Genomic DNA, 15,927 nt, shown 5'->3' with positions numbered 1-15,927 from the left:
CTGAAAGCAATTTTGGAATCTTATAAACTCCATAAAATATAAAGGAGAATCACAAAACTGGATAACAAATTGCATTTAGATGACTAGAAGATGAATGGCAATGCACTGGGAGATTTTCAAGCAAAGCCAAGTGGATAACCTCATTGATCTTGTATCTTGTGTCTTACAAAGAAGGACATGATGTAAAGATCACAACACAAAGCTAATATATTTAGTTCTATGTTAAAGTAATTGTATCACATTAAAAATACTTTGATATAGTGTTAGTTCATTTGATCGCTATGCTAGTTATTTATTCTATATATGGCAGCTCTACTCGCAAAGGGTAGTAAGAAGGAAGAAACTTAAGCTGGTAGAAGAATGTTATGCTAAAGTGTTTAATGTTGCCCCTCAAATATAAAGATTGAATTTCAGAATCTGCTGAAGATTGTGGTTCTAATTAAACAAAGTCCTTTTGTGGAGTTACATGTCACTTGTGTGTTGACTGATGTCTTGAAATACATTTGATTTTTATAAGTTTGTGATTTTCCTAAGTTAATATACTGATCATTCCTTAAGATAAAAGGATTTCTTTTCTGTTGATAATATTGTGGATATTTCATTTCATTAAGATAGCTGTGGATAGCCTGCAATTTTTTCACACCAGATAGCTTTTTTTGATGTTTTTTTTTTGGGGGGGGCAGGGTAGGAGGGGTTTTTTGGTGAATATTAAAAGAAGAGGAATTGATTAACATGATGGGAAATTTTGGAATTTAAAAATAAATAATTGAGGTCAGAAAATAAGCCATACTTCCTACTGGAAGTCTCTAAGATCCCTGAGACTCTCTCCCCACTGTTTCCATGATCTATTCTCTCTTTGTTTTTCCTCCTCTCTCTGCCTGCCTCTTCTCAGTCTCTTCCCTGTTTCTCTTCTGCCTACTTCTCTAATTCTTTTGCTCTCAGCCTTTTCTTATCATTCCTCACTATGATTTTGTACACTCTTGAACTTTTAATTCATTCCTCCTGTTTCAACCACAGTGAAAAAACACTGGTTCTCTCCAAATCCTGGAAGTCAGCATCACATAGAGGTTATATTTAGGTTCTGGCATTAGGCTGCCTGGGTTGAAATGCTGGTTTGACCATTTAATGTTTAGGTGATTTTGATAAATTACAAAGTTCATTGTTTTCTATCCTGGAATTTGAGGATAATAATAATAATCCTAATATCTTGTTAGGTTAGAATGAAACAATTTGTGGGGCACCTGGGTGGCTCAGTCAGTTAAGTGTCTGACTTTGGCTCAGGTCATGACCTCAGGGTCCTGGAATCGAGCCCCACATAGACTTCTACATTGGGCTTAACGGTCAGTAGGGAGTCTGCTTGTCCCTCTCACTCTGCCCCTTTCCCCACTCCTGCTCACTTGCTTTCTTTCTCTCTCTCTCCCTCAAATAAATAAAATCTTTTTAAAAAATGAAGAAATGTGTGTAATGCACTTAGCACAGTGTCTGGCAAAAATTAAGGAACTAATAAACATTTTATCCAGGGCTTTTTTTCTTAAAAAATAGACCCCCCCTGGATGTCTCCATTCATGTATCTTACAGAAACCTTAAGATGATTTATCCAAATCTTACAAATCAATATCTTACTCATCCCCTAAATCAGTTCTCTTTCTTAAAGTCCTTATTTAACTTAACAGCAGCAATATTAGCTAATTTTACCTCTCTAATCTCTCACATTTACTCAGTCCCTATATCCTGTTGACACATCTGGCAAATAATCACCTAGGTTTATTTCCTCTGGTTAATTTCTATTCATTTATTTCTTTTTAATTCTTTCACTCATTGAAAAAATATATTGTCCACTGTAATGGGATCTAAAGACATGCCCATGAACAAGACAGATGGTAGAGAGTACTAGGGAAGGCTGACATGAAAGAGAGAAATTATAAGTAACTCCTATCTTAGTTTGTCTCATCAGTAATTCCTCACCTAGATTTTTACTAAGATCCTTCAATCTCTCCACATTCTGCAACAGCTGTCAAAATTTGCCAGATGTTTCTCTTTAAAACACAAATCTAAATCTTAAAATATTATCCAAGATAATCCAACAGCACGGTTTTTTTTTAAATGTATATGACCCAGTTGTTTTTATTTTTTAGAGACTTTATCTATCCATGAGAGACAGAGAAAGAGAGGCAAAGACATGGGTAGAGGGAGAAGCAGACTCCCTGCAGGGACCCTGATGCAGGACTGGATCCCAGGACCCCAGGATCATGACCTGAGCCAAAGGGAGACACTCAATCACTGAGCCACCCAGGTACCCTGATCCAGTTGTTTTATTTGAAGATTGTAAGGGTGGTCCAATGTTAATAAATCTATCATTGTAATTCATTATATTAATGAACTAAGAAGAAAAATCATGTGATTGTCTCTATATATGTAGTAGATAAGCAAGGGAAAATGTAGCACCAATTCATACTAAAAATACTCAGTAAACTTTCTTAGCATTTTACAATGCATTTATCTTATCCCAAAAGCTGGGAAAACTATAATTCAGTGTTTAATATTTAATGTTGTAATGTTTTTCCTCTAAAGTCAAGGACAAAGATATCTATTATATCCATAACATTATAGGAAATGAAGAGGTAAAACTGTATTTATGAAGAGAAGATGTCATTATATATCTGGATTTTCAAAAGAATCCATAGAAGAATATAGCAATCCATAAGAGAATTTAGTAAAGTAGAAAATTATTAAATAAGGATATAAATATCAATAGTATTTATATGTATATAAATACATACATATATATGTACATATACACATGTGTATAAACAAAAACAATGTATAATTGAACTTAGGACCACATTTACTACAAAAAAATGAGAAAAGAGAAGAAAATACTTGACATAAACTTTGATAAGAGATGTTCAGTATTTATAGAAGCAAAAGTGTAAATTGCTTTTGAAAGAACTAGATCCTAATAAATAGAAAGACCCATCAATTCTGTGAAACAGAGAGGCCAACATCATATAGTTATCAGTTCTTCCGAACTTAAGGGCCAGGAGAATAAGCCAGATCAGATTTTTTTTTTTTAAGGTTCTACTATAAAGTCTCTATGATTCAAAGAGCTTGATATTAGCACATAAGGAGGCAGATGGACTAATGGAAAAAATAGAAAATCCAGAAATAGAGGCAATTTCATAAGGACATTTAGTATACAATATAGGTAGCATCTCAAATCACTGGGAAAAAGATGAACTTTTAAACATGTTGCCGTTGTGATTACTGGATAGCCATATGGAGAAAAATTAAATTGGATCTATTTCTTACACCATGAGCCAGGATAAATCCCCAACAGATCAGATATTTAAATCAAGGGTAGGAAAAAGAAAGATGCATGTATTTGAAAAAGCACTTGTGAATTCCTAAATATGACTCAAAATCTAGAGGCAAGGAAAGATAAGATTGATAAATCTCATTACATAAAAATTAAAAAATTTTTCACAGTAAAAATATGCTATAAGGAAAGTAAAAAAAAAAATGCAAATGATAGCCTAAGAAAAAAATTTTTGCAAAGTATACCAAAGAAGGTATACTGATGCATAATACAAAGGTTTCCCTAAGGCATAAAGAGCCTCTAAAAATCAATCTAAAAAGGGTCATAAAACTGATCAGAAAATTCATAGAAAAAGAAATGCAAATTTCTTTTGACTGTATGAAAAGCTGCCCAACCTCACCACACAATAAAAATGATAATTATTGACTGGGTCATGGGTACATGGATGCTCATTATATACCTGTGTACAAGAATCTGATCATGTCACTCATCTGGGTGAGCACTCCAGATGGCTTCTCATATCTTATTGGATAAAGTCCTAACTCCTTAGCAGGGCATTTAAGACTTTTCTAGAATCAGAGTTCTGCTAATTGTATAGCCTAATCCCTCACTACTACCTAGCTCCACAATATTGTGCTGTGATCACATCACATCGGTTTTATTATTCCCCAAACCAGGCATGTATTTTTCATGTCCATGCCCTTGCAACATGCTATTTCCTCTGGCCATAGTGCACTTTTCCGTTCCCTGCTTCTCAAAATCCAGCCGTCTTTCAAGATACCCTGAAAGCTCAAGATTGGACTTTCCTTCGGAGCACTGTCCTTACCCCTTTAAGTTCCCAAGATGTTTTCTACAGGTGTTTACTGAAGCCCTTGTGCAGTATGTGTGCCTCTGCTGTGAAGATAAGGCACTTTCTTGCCCCAGAGACCCTGTTTAGCACAATGCCTGGCCTCCAAAGGCCTGTAATATGTTGTTGAAATTATATGATTATAATTTTTAAGCATTCATCAGAGACTTCAACCTTTCCTATAAATCTTCTTTTAGGACAGATATCAAGGGGAATAGAAGCAGGAAAATAGATGCTCGCAGATTTTGTTTACTGAGCACCCTGAGTTTGGGCTATTAGTCGGGACTCTTTTGGTTAAGGGACAAAGATTCAATTTGAACCAGCTCTGCAAATAGACAGTTCACTTGCTCCCCGTATCAAACCTTAGAAAGTAAATTTGGCTTCAGAGACTATGGATTTCTCTGTCTCCGTCTGTCTGACATTCTCCCCCGCACATACACATACACACACAGATGCACACGCTTGCACACGTACATACTGCTGCCTAACTCTGATTGTTGCCTTCATCATCTTAAGCCTGTGATCCCCATGAGGCAGGAACCAGTAGCAGGTAGCTCTGGGCTTAGACTCTTGTAGCCTTGCAACTAGCAAGGAACATGCTATTTCCTGCCTCCAGTTAGAAAAATTCTATGCAAGTAGTCCAGTTGGCCTGAGTCCCACGTGTATGCCCACACTAATCTCTGTGACTAAAAAGGTGGAGGATGTGACTGACCCCAGTCTGGCACCGTGCCCCAGCCTGGGCGGTAGTACAGTGTGATTGGCAGACCTCATCAGGACCATGTTTGGAATGTGAGAGAACCAGCTTCCCAGGACAAAGATCTGGTCTGGGCCTACAAAGGAATAACTCTATACCACATATGGGAAGGAAAAACAAACAAGATCAACTATTGGAAGGGATGTTATGTAATTCTTATGATGAAAACTTCCTTATTCTTGATAAATATTGTAACTCAAATGCGTGATAAAAATATACCGAGAGGCGCCTGGGTGGCTCATCAGTTAAGCGCCTGAGGGCAGCTCAAGTCATGATCTCAGGGCGCTGGGATGAGATGATCCTCTCTGTGCTCAGTGGGGAATCTTCTTCTCCCTCTCCCTCTGCCCCTCCCCTTGCTCATGCTGTCTCTCAAATAAATAAAATCTGAAAAAAAAAATATATATCAATCGAAAGAAACAGCTGATTAAGAATCTTATTTGGACACTTTCATCTTTTCTTTTCTCCTTTCTGATTATTTTTAAAAATAAGGATACATCTAAAGAGTCAAATTTCCTAACCTAAACTTTCTAAGTTTGATACATTTCATTCTTTATCAAACATATTCTCTTTGTTCTTTCTTTCACTGGGCCTATTTCTCCTAAAACCAAGTTTAGTATTCAAACAAAAGGAAAGAAATGGAAGAGAGAAAAAAAATGTTCTTATTTATGAGTAAGTTACTGCTCAAAGATGTTTTCAGAGTAGGAAAAAAATGGAGCAAGCAATTCCATGATATTCACTCTTCGCCAACTTTTCCCCAACACCTGGGATGCTATTTATATCACAATGTTCAGTATTAGGAAATTGGGCCTGCTGGGCAGGATTACCACCCATCTCTGGGAATAACTCTGGGAACTGCAGTTAGGAAGCATCACCATGAGATGTTATCCTGCTGGCATGGTAGCCCTAACAAACAGCTTTCTCTTGGACGTATTTGATCCACATACATTGGAGAGCTCATTATGTGCAAAGAACTGTCCTAGGAACAGTGGGTGGACGAGAGAGTGCTCAAGAAGTTAGCCCTCTGTAGAAAGAAAAGTGTGCAAAACTACTGAGGAAGATTTAGAAATAAGCAACATTTCTTAGGCAAATTAAATTTTTTAGAGATATATTTATTTTGCTTATCTGTATTTTCTGCTTTGTTTCTCACAGTGAACATATATTCCAAGGATAATAAAACAAAATGAAATGAAAAGTTATTGCAAAATATAGGAGGGCACTCTTCACTTGGCAGCAAATAGGTGCAAATCCCATTTGTGCCAGTCACCAGCTGTGTGATTTTGGGCAAATTGATTAATTTCTCTAAACTTTGGTTTCCTGGCCAGGAAAATGGAGCTAATAAATGTACCTATCCAATCAGGCTGAGGGTATTAAATAAGATAAAATGTAATAAAGTGGTTAACACTATGCCTGGAATATAGAAGATGCACAAAGTAGATTATGCTCATTATTCTTATTATTAACATGAAAGAAAATCTCATTTGAGGGTTGGGCAAACATTCAATCCAAGAACAAGTGGTACCTAACCCAGTTTATTCTTTCCCAATATTTGCTTAATTATGAATTCTTTAAACTCTTCTGACTGAACACTCTCAGAAGTGAGAAGTGGAGTCTGCGGGCTTTGGCTGCTATTGCCTCCTGTTTACGTCAAGCAGCAGGAGCTGGCTAGGACTTCAGCCCTGTTTCTTGAGAGCCTTAGAACTGAGGGAAACTTGCCATCATGCGAGCCCAACCTTGGGATGAGTGCGGTCTGCACATTTTCCTCTAATTGAATCTCAAGAGGGGAATAAAATTGTGACTTTTCTCTTTCTCCTCGTTTCTATAACTTTACATTCCAAAGGTATTTGGGGGCAGAAGTGGTAAACAGTGACAGCCTCTTATTCGCCTCTTCTCTGTTCTTTCCTCCACCCCACCCTTCTCCTTCTCCCCCCGCCCCCCCAATTCTGGATGGGCTCTTAGTGTTTCTTCCACATGAGGAAGTTAGTTGCCGACTCTCCTTCTACAGCTGTCCCCAAAGTTTGCTCACTGCCAAACTGGGTTTTCTTTTGAGAACTTCATTTCTTTCGCTTAACTAAAATCTATTTAAACAACAGCAAAAATGCACTTTGTTTTATCTACCTTTGAGGTTCTCTGTTCAGACAGTCAGACCTCTTGGCTTAAATTTATTTTCTTCTGAGTCACTTAATTTAAAGTTTTAAAGGATATACTTTGTATACCTCCTTGTCTATGTATCCTCATATCCTTGTAGAGAAATGCAACTGAAAAAAATAACAGCACAATTTTCATTAACAGAATTCTTGGAAAACACAGTGGATGGTGTTCTAAATATGGTAGCTGCCACTACTGGTGCTTCTATTCATGAACATTTGCCATGTGTCAGGCAGTGTACAGGCATCATATATGAACAGCCTATGAGTTGTTATGATCTTCTTTCCCATTTTGTAGCTGAAGACTCTATTCTATGGCTTAGAGTACTATGGCTGACTCCTTGAGCCAAGACCATAGACTAGAGAAGACTCTATTCTATAGAGAAGACTCTATTCTATGGCTTAGAGTACTATGGCTGACTCCTTGGACCAAGACCACCCAGCCAGTGAGTGATGGAGTCTGGAACATTCTAATTAAATTGTGAAGCATAACAGATTTTATGATTTACTCATATCAGATAGGAGTAAAACCACTGAATTAAATATTTCCAATGTGTACTGAAGTCCATTCACAAAAGTATGGATTTGTCCCTAAAACTTTTTTTTTGCATTAGATGAGCAACTTCTTTATTAAGATGATTTATAATGAACTAAATTATGTATTCTTCAAGCATAATCTATGTTACCTACCATTCCAACTTTTGTGATTTTTCCCAAATCGCATTCTAGCATTCTAGCCCTGAGAATTTAGAATATGTCTACTTCAGTGTTTTTCCAACAATGTGCTGAGATGGTCCAGTCCATCAGAGACTGTCTTTGAGGAAGGGGTGGTGTTATCTGACACACCTGGCATTGTCTGACTGCATAATTACTTGACCCTTCCAAAATAATAATGTAGAGATTATTTTAAACCGTGACTGTTCTGTAACTGGTTGGTGAATAAACAGTTCAGCAAATTTGTTGAAGCATCCACCAAACTGACAGCCTAAATGCTTAAATTTTCAAACAGTTTTAGTGGTAGCACAAGTTTGGTTATACGACTTGTCAAAGGAAGGAAAATATGTAACTGTTCATGAGATTTATGTCCATATGTCCAGGATGTACAAATGCCATGGATTTTTCTCAGGTACTCCCAATTTCAAATATTCAGTTTTGTTTTTTTCAAGGTCTGTTGAAATGTCTCGCAAGTAGATATTTTAGTATATAGAATTTTCTATGTACATCTTAGTATATAGAAAAATAAAAACTGGATTAAGGTAGTAAACATTATGAAATTAACTAGTCACAAAAGATGATACAACACAAAAGATGGAGAATCACAAACCAGGGGCTATCTGGCTGCATTAAAAAATTATGATTATTCATGAGAATGCCTGAATGTGTAGCATATATGAGGCACAACTCATTATGAATGTGATACTTTTCCAGTCATAAAGTTTTGTAAAACCATGACAATAAAAAAGGCAATATAATTGAGGTTGCAAAGAAAACTGAGGCAGTCCAAGTTGTATGATGGGATAATTATCATGTCCATTATGGGCAATTACTTTGTCTATGGTCAGAAGAAGTTTGAATTATATTGGAAGGGATGTAGTTAGAATTTCATATATTATGAGCAAACAGAAATCAGTTTTCATCTATTTATGCAATGAATACTGTACATATGAATAGTTACAGAACTATTAGCAGTAGTAGTTGGCATATGAGTGGTAGGGATTGACTGTCTGGGTTCCAATCCTGGTTCTGCCACTGACTAGCATCTAAATGTGGGCAATTCACTTCACTCACTTTTTTTTTTATATATAATTTTATTTATTCATGAGAGACACACAAAGAGAGACAGACACAGGCAGAGGGAGAAACAGGCTCCATGCAGGGAGCCTGACATGGGACTCGATCCCAGGACTCCAGGATCACGCCCTGGGCCAAAGGCAGATGCTCAACCGCTGAGCCACCCAGGCGTCCCTCACTTCATTTTTCTATTCCTTATTTCACTCATCTGTAAAATGGGAAAAATAATCAATCCTGGATCATATCATTGATATAAGGATTAAAGGACTTAAAATAGCACCGGGTACATTTAGTAATACAAATACTGATTGAGTGCCTCTCCCAAGCACTGTTCTTCATTCTAGGGACATCAAGGTGAGCAAGACAGAGAGGGCCCCGGTCCCAGTCTATAATTACATTCCAGCGCAGGAGAGAGACAACCAGAAAACACACATCATAAATAAATCAGATAATTGAAGATTATGATAAAGTGCTAAGAAAACAACAAAAACCTTTTTTTTTTTTAAATGATCAAACTCAGAGCATACCTTGAGAATGACAGTTCTGTTTTACTGTAGGTAATATAAGCACCCATACAAATATATGCGACTGACACTTGGCTTTTGGTGCTCCTTCACAAAAGAACCGTTGAAATTCTAGGTATATCCAATTAATATATTGACCTCTGTTCACCACAGGCTGGGCTCCTCTTCCTTCCCATGTTCTCCAAATTCTATTACAACTTCTCTCTATTGACACCGCATTTATCTTCAGGGCTGTGACCTTCCTACCCCTTGGCCCACTCTGTGCATTGCCACACACTAAGTGCTGAGAAGGCTGCAGAGTCCTGCTAAGGAAGCTTTGCTTCACTCCCAACCTGTTTTATAAAACATGCCTGGGGGTAGAGCTTTTACTGACAGGACAGGTCTTTTCTCTGTGTTTGCACAGTGCTACAGCTCTTACACCCTGCCCCACCCTCTGCTGTCGTATTGCTTTTCTCCTGCCACCTTCCTCTGGGTCTTTGCCCGCTGTCTTCTGTGTGCCGCGATGGGTTGTTTAGCTTAGTTCATCTGGAAGAAAGACTTTTTTATTGGGGTTTGAAATGAAAGGGATGTGGGAAACAAAGGCAGAAGAAAAATTATTACATTTCCTTACTACTCACAGCCCACTGGCAGGTCCTTGAAACAGGCAGAGTGACATTCCCCTAGGGACTCAACTGCCTGGATGTTGACACTTTGCTAAGGGCAAAAGGCAGTCTTAGTCCGACCCCCAGGATCCAGTAAGTCTCCTTTAGCATATAAAAGTTCCTTTGGAAACTTCCCTTATCTCTATCCCCAGCCCTATCCCCAGATACATGTTGGCAATCATCACCCAAGTATAGGACCCACCATGTACATCTGAAGGGTCTCATTGAGTCAGGGACCGGTGGGGCTAGGTAGGAAGGGATAGGTAGGGGGCTATGTGATCAGGCTCACAGGAATCCCAGAAATGCAGAGGTGTAAGGAAACCAGAGATAAGGGAACAAACCAGACCACCCCACCCTGGGCATCAGAAGTGGGGTCTTTTAAAGGCAGTCCCATTGTAACCAGACCCCAAGGAAGAAATAAGCCCATTTTTAAAGATGTTATCAGCAGTCCTTACTCAAACCAAGACATAAGAATGATGAGGCCACAAGCTCCTTGGTCAATTCTAAATAAAAAAACTGTCAATTGGAGGCCCACATTGGCAACCCTGGGGGACCCCTCTCCCTCCCAAGAACTTTTTCTGTATCCTTGCTTAATAAAACTTTCCTCACTCTCCTTTGTCCATGAGATTCATTCCTGGATTCCATGAGACAAGAACCTCTCTCTCCTGCTTCAGAAGCAGATTTCCTTCATTGAACAGAAATGAGAATGCCGTGACACTTCACATGAAACATCATTCCCCTCTCCTTAGCTGTCTCCTTAGCATGTCTCCGGAGCTTATTGCTGAACACTTTTGTGCTCCTGATGATCTAGACAACAATAAAATATAGTGCAGTTGCTGGCGCAAAGTGGGGGCAAAAGATCATATCATAATGTCTATCGTTGGAAAAATAACTCCTTGTTAGATCACGTATGCTGGATTTGGGGTTGAAAATGGAGTAGAAGTCTCTGATACTGAAATATTGTTATGTACATAGCACTGTTAAGAAGCACTGTCTGCTAAAATAATTTCTAAGTATTTGTCTATAATCTACGATGAATTGTAAAGACTGGGTTAGGGAAAACAGAAATAAATTTGATAGCCCTATTTTCCAAGTCAACAGTCATTGAAGTATTTTAAACAAGCAGAAAACATTCGGGAATTTGCTCTCTCTGAGCATCACCCTCTCAAGAGGACAGTTGATCACGGCTTCCTTTTCAGTGTAAACTAAACCTTTTAGTGAGGAGTATTTTTTGAAGTCTGTTTTTCCAATTTTAATGAATTTTATAAGACCATTGTCTGTGAGATTGCAGCATAAGAACTGTATCTCAAAAGGCAGTCCCGAGGACCGAGCTGTCTATGCAGAAATCTTTGAATACTCAAGGTTCATCGCCCAGCAAATAAAATATTTTTCGATTACTTATAACAAAGTAATGCAAATCACATCTTCAAATTATGATAATAACTTAGCCAGGATTTATTTCGCCGCTGTGCTGTGAGCATGTTAGGGGTATTATTTTATTCTCTCGGTCCCTACAAGCTAAATACTAGCATCCTATGAGTTCTTGTGATGTTTGTTAACATGAAGCATGGAAAGGCATCACCAACAAAATCCTTAGCCATTATGCTCACCATTCGCATCGTACAGATGTCTAAAAGCATACACTTTAGGGGAAAAAAATGCAAACTGGATGAACAATTATATAAAGAAGAGATTTCCTTGTATTCGAATTCTCTTCAATGTCAAGTGATTCAAAGTCTGAAACCGTCTCCTCACTTTGTGAGGACATGATTTAGTGGGGCAGGTATTTGTCATTTGGAGAAGAGAGAATACTGTGGCTGCTTATTGTGTTTGAATGAATAGTTGCTATGAAAACATCTTTATTGACAACCACCAGTCTGCTATAATGTATTCTTATTCATTTTGGATGGGTTGTGTTTGTTCCACTTCAAAGATAGATGATGCATTATATGGTCCGTGCCTGCACTGACAAGGGGCTTTTCAGCTCTGCCTGGAAAGTGAGAAGCCACTGGCTGATGGGACCAACGAGAATGAGGCCAAAAACACAGTTACAACTTTAAAAAATATGTGTTTTGAACCAAGGCTCAAGAATATCTTTATTTTTCATTAGGGATTCACATCTTAAGTTAGATTTGTTGCTCTTTTCCCCCTATGGCTCCTTGTCTCCATCCTCACTAAAATAATGGCAAAGGGATGAAAGAATGCATGTCAGAAAGGCAAAGAAACTTGAGAAGAGTCAGTGATTACTATAGTTTTCCAGAGAAAATAATAATAACAAAATGTAGGCTTAGGGGAAAAAAAGGTTCTTGAAATGATTAAATAAATCTTTTTAACCTAGAATAAGTAATTAGCAATTGCTTTTAGCAGTCTTTATTAAAATATTTTTGTTTTTATGAATTCAAAACTTCTTAAATCCCACATTTTTAAAACTTCACCATAATTGAGCGTCATTTGCTTTACACTGACTATATTCAAGAATAATTTAGGAAAGCATTATTCGGATGATTTGTTAGTTTAAGATGGGTAGATGCATTCAATATCTAGTTGTTACAAGCACCATACATATTTCTGCCCTCTAGTGACATGAAATCCTTTATCAAATCCCCTTGTCCTGATTCCTAAAATGATACATGTGAGTAATTCTATGCTGTACAATCACCGCAGACTAGAACTCAGAACACAGCTTTGTCATTTACTAACTTCTGCTCTTAAAGACAGAAGGAAGGGTGAGAGCCTTCCCATCCAAAGCTTGGCTACTACCTCATTCAGTTCCTCCAAACGTCCAAATGACCAACAACCGTCTCCTGACCTCAGGGAAGAAGTGGGCTCGCGACACCCTGGGAGGGGTTGTGCACTCCAGTTGAGGAGAGGAGACTTTTTGCTATGAAGCAAGAAGGGGGAGGAGGACTTTATATTCATAAATCAGCAAACTTCAAAAATGCTATTTGAAACAAATGCTGAGAGCATACATTTGAAAGAGGTTCCTTTTTTTGGGGGGTGGGGGGAGTCCAGTGAACTATTAAAGGTCTATCTTTTTTTTAAGGTTTTATTTATTCATGAGAGACACAGGGAGAGAGAGGCAGAGACACAGGCAGAGGGAGAAGCAGGCTCCATGCAGGGAGCCCCACGTGGGACTTGATCCTGGGACTCCAGGATCACGCCCTGGGCCAAGGCCGAGCTCAACCGCTGAGCCACCCAGGCGTCCCAAGGATCTATCATGTTATTGAGAGCCTAGAACTTCTCTAACCATCAGGCTTTATGAAGCATTTCTCCATTTAATATTCGGTGTCTTCTTAATATTAACTTACCTAAAACTGAAGATTTTGTGTTTAATCAATAAAGTTGAAAAAAGTTTGTTTTTTTTAAATAAGATATTTAATTTATTAATAATCTCAAAAAAAAAACATTTCTTACATGTCCTTAGACAAATCTATTTGTTTTTTTAGGGTTTTTTAAATAATAAATTTATTTTTTATTGGTGTTCAATTTGCCAACATACAGAATAACACCCAGTGCTCATCCCGTCAAGTGTCCCCCTCAGTGCCCGCCACCCATTCACCCCCACCCCCCGCCCTCCTCCCTTTCCACCACCCCTGGTTCGTTTCCCAGAGTTAGGAGTCTTCCCAGAGTTAGGAGTCTTCATGTTCTGTCTCCCTTTCTGATATTTCCCACACATTTCTTCTCCCTTCCCCTCTATTCCCTATTCTATTTTACTATTATTTATATTCCCCAAATGAATGAGACCATATAATGTTTGTCCTTCTCTGATTGACTTACTTCACTCAGCATAATACCCTCCAGTTCCATCCATGTCAAGCAAATGGTGGGTATTTGTCGTTTCTAATGGCTGAGGAATATTCCATTGTATACATAGACCACAGCTTCTTTATCCATTCATTTTTCGATGGACACCGAGGCTCCTTCCACAGTTTGGCTATTGTGGCCATTGCTGCTAGAAACATCGGGGTGCAGGTGTCCCGGAGTTTCACTGCATCTGTATCTTTGGGGTAAATCCCCAGCAGTGCAATGGCCGGGTCATAGGGAAGGTCTATTTTTAACTCTTTGAGGAACCTCCACACAGTTTTCCAGAGTGGCTGCACCAGTTCTCATTCCCACCAACAGTGCAGGAGGGTTCCCCTTTCTCCACATCCTCTCCAACATTTGTTGTTTCTTGTCTTGTTAATTTTCCCCATTCTCACTGGTGTGAGGTGGGATCTCATTGTGGTTTTGATTTGTATCTCCCTGATAGCAAGTGATGCGGAGCATTTTCTCATGTGCATGTTGGCCATGTCTATGTCTTCCTCTGTGAGATTTCTCTTCATGTCTTTTGCCCATTTCATGATTGGATTGGCAAAAGAAACAAAAGCAATAATGAACTATTGGGACTTCATCAAGATAAGAAGCTTCTGCACAGCAAAGGATACAGTCAACAAAACTAAAAGACAACCTACAGAATGGGAGAAGATATTTGCAAATGACGTATCAGATAAAGGGCTAGTTCCCAAGATCTATAAAGAGCTTATTAAACTCAACACCAAAGAAACAAACAATCCAATCATGAAATGGGTTTTTTTAGGGTTTTATTTAAATTCCAATTAGTTAACATACGGCATAATATTAGTTTCAGGTGTGCAATATAGTGATTCAACATTTCCATACAACACCCAGTGCTCATCACAAGTACTCTACTTCTTCTTCTTCTTCTTCTTTTTTAAAAAAATTTGATTCCTTTTTTTTTTTTATGATAGTCACACAGAGAGAGAGAGCGAGAGAGAGAGAGAGAGAGAGAGGCAGAGACATAGGCAGAGGGAGAAGCAGGCTCCATGCACCGGGAGCCCGACGTGGGATTCGATCCCGGGTCTCCAGGATCGCGCCCTGGGCCAAAGGCAGGCGCCAAACCGCTGCGCCACCCAGGGATCCCTCTTCTTCTTTTTTTTTTTTTTTTTTAGATTTTATTTATTTATTCATGAGAGACACAGAGAGAGAGAGAGAGAAAGAGAGCAAGGCAGAGACACAGGCAGAGGGAGAAGCAGCCTCCATGCAGGGAGCCAGATATGGGACTCGATCCTGGGACTCCAGGATCACGCGCTGGACTGAAGGGAGGTGCTAAACCGCTGAGCCACCCGGGCTGCCCCACAAGTGCCCTTCTTAATCCCTATCACCTATATCGCCCATCCCCCCCGCTCCCTCTGGTGACCATCAGTTTGTTCTCTATAGTTAGGAGTCTGTTTCTTGATTTGCCTCTTTCTTTTTTTTCCCCCAGGCTCATTTTTTATCATTTCTTAAGTTTCACAGATGAGTGAAATCATATGGTATTTCTCTTTCTCTGACTTATTTTGCCTTAGCGTAATATTCTCCATCCATGTTGTTGCAAAATGGCGACATCTCATTTTTTTGCTTTGTTTTGTTTTTTAGAGATAGGGAGATGGGCAGAGGGAGAGGGAGAGAGAATCTTAAGCAGGCTCCACACCAGCGTGAAGCCTGAAGCAGGGCATGATCTCATGACCCTGAGATCATGACCTGAGCCAAAATCAAAAGTTGGATGCTCAACCAACCAACTGAGCCACCCAGGCAGCCCAAAATTTCATTTTTATGGCTAAAAGTCATATATATATATATATAATTATATATGTGTATACCACATATTCTTTATCCATTCACCAGTTGATAAACATTTGGGCTTTCTATAATTTAGTTATTGTAGATAATGCTGCCATAAACATTGGGGCACATGTATCCCTCTGAATTAGTATTTTTATATATTTTTTAAAGATTTTATTTATTTATTCATGACAGACAGAAAGAGAGAGAGAGAGAGAGGCAGAGGGAGAAGCAGGCTCCATGCAGGGAGCCTGATGTGGGACTCGATCCCAGGTCTCCAGGATCACACCCCGGGCTGAAGGCGGCACC

The sequence above is a fragment of the Canis lupus genome, chromosome 34, assembly GCF_003254725.2.
Source record: "Canis lupus dingo isolate Sandy chromosome 34, ASM325472v2, whole genome shotgun sequence".
In the NCBI taxonomy this organism is placed as follows: Eukaryota; Metazoa; Chordata; class Mammalia; order Carnivora; family Canidae; genus Canis; species Canis lupus.
The sequence above is the reverse complement of the archived record's forward strand: the minus strand, read 5'-3'. Positions refer to the sequence as shown.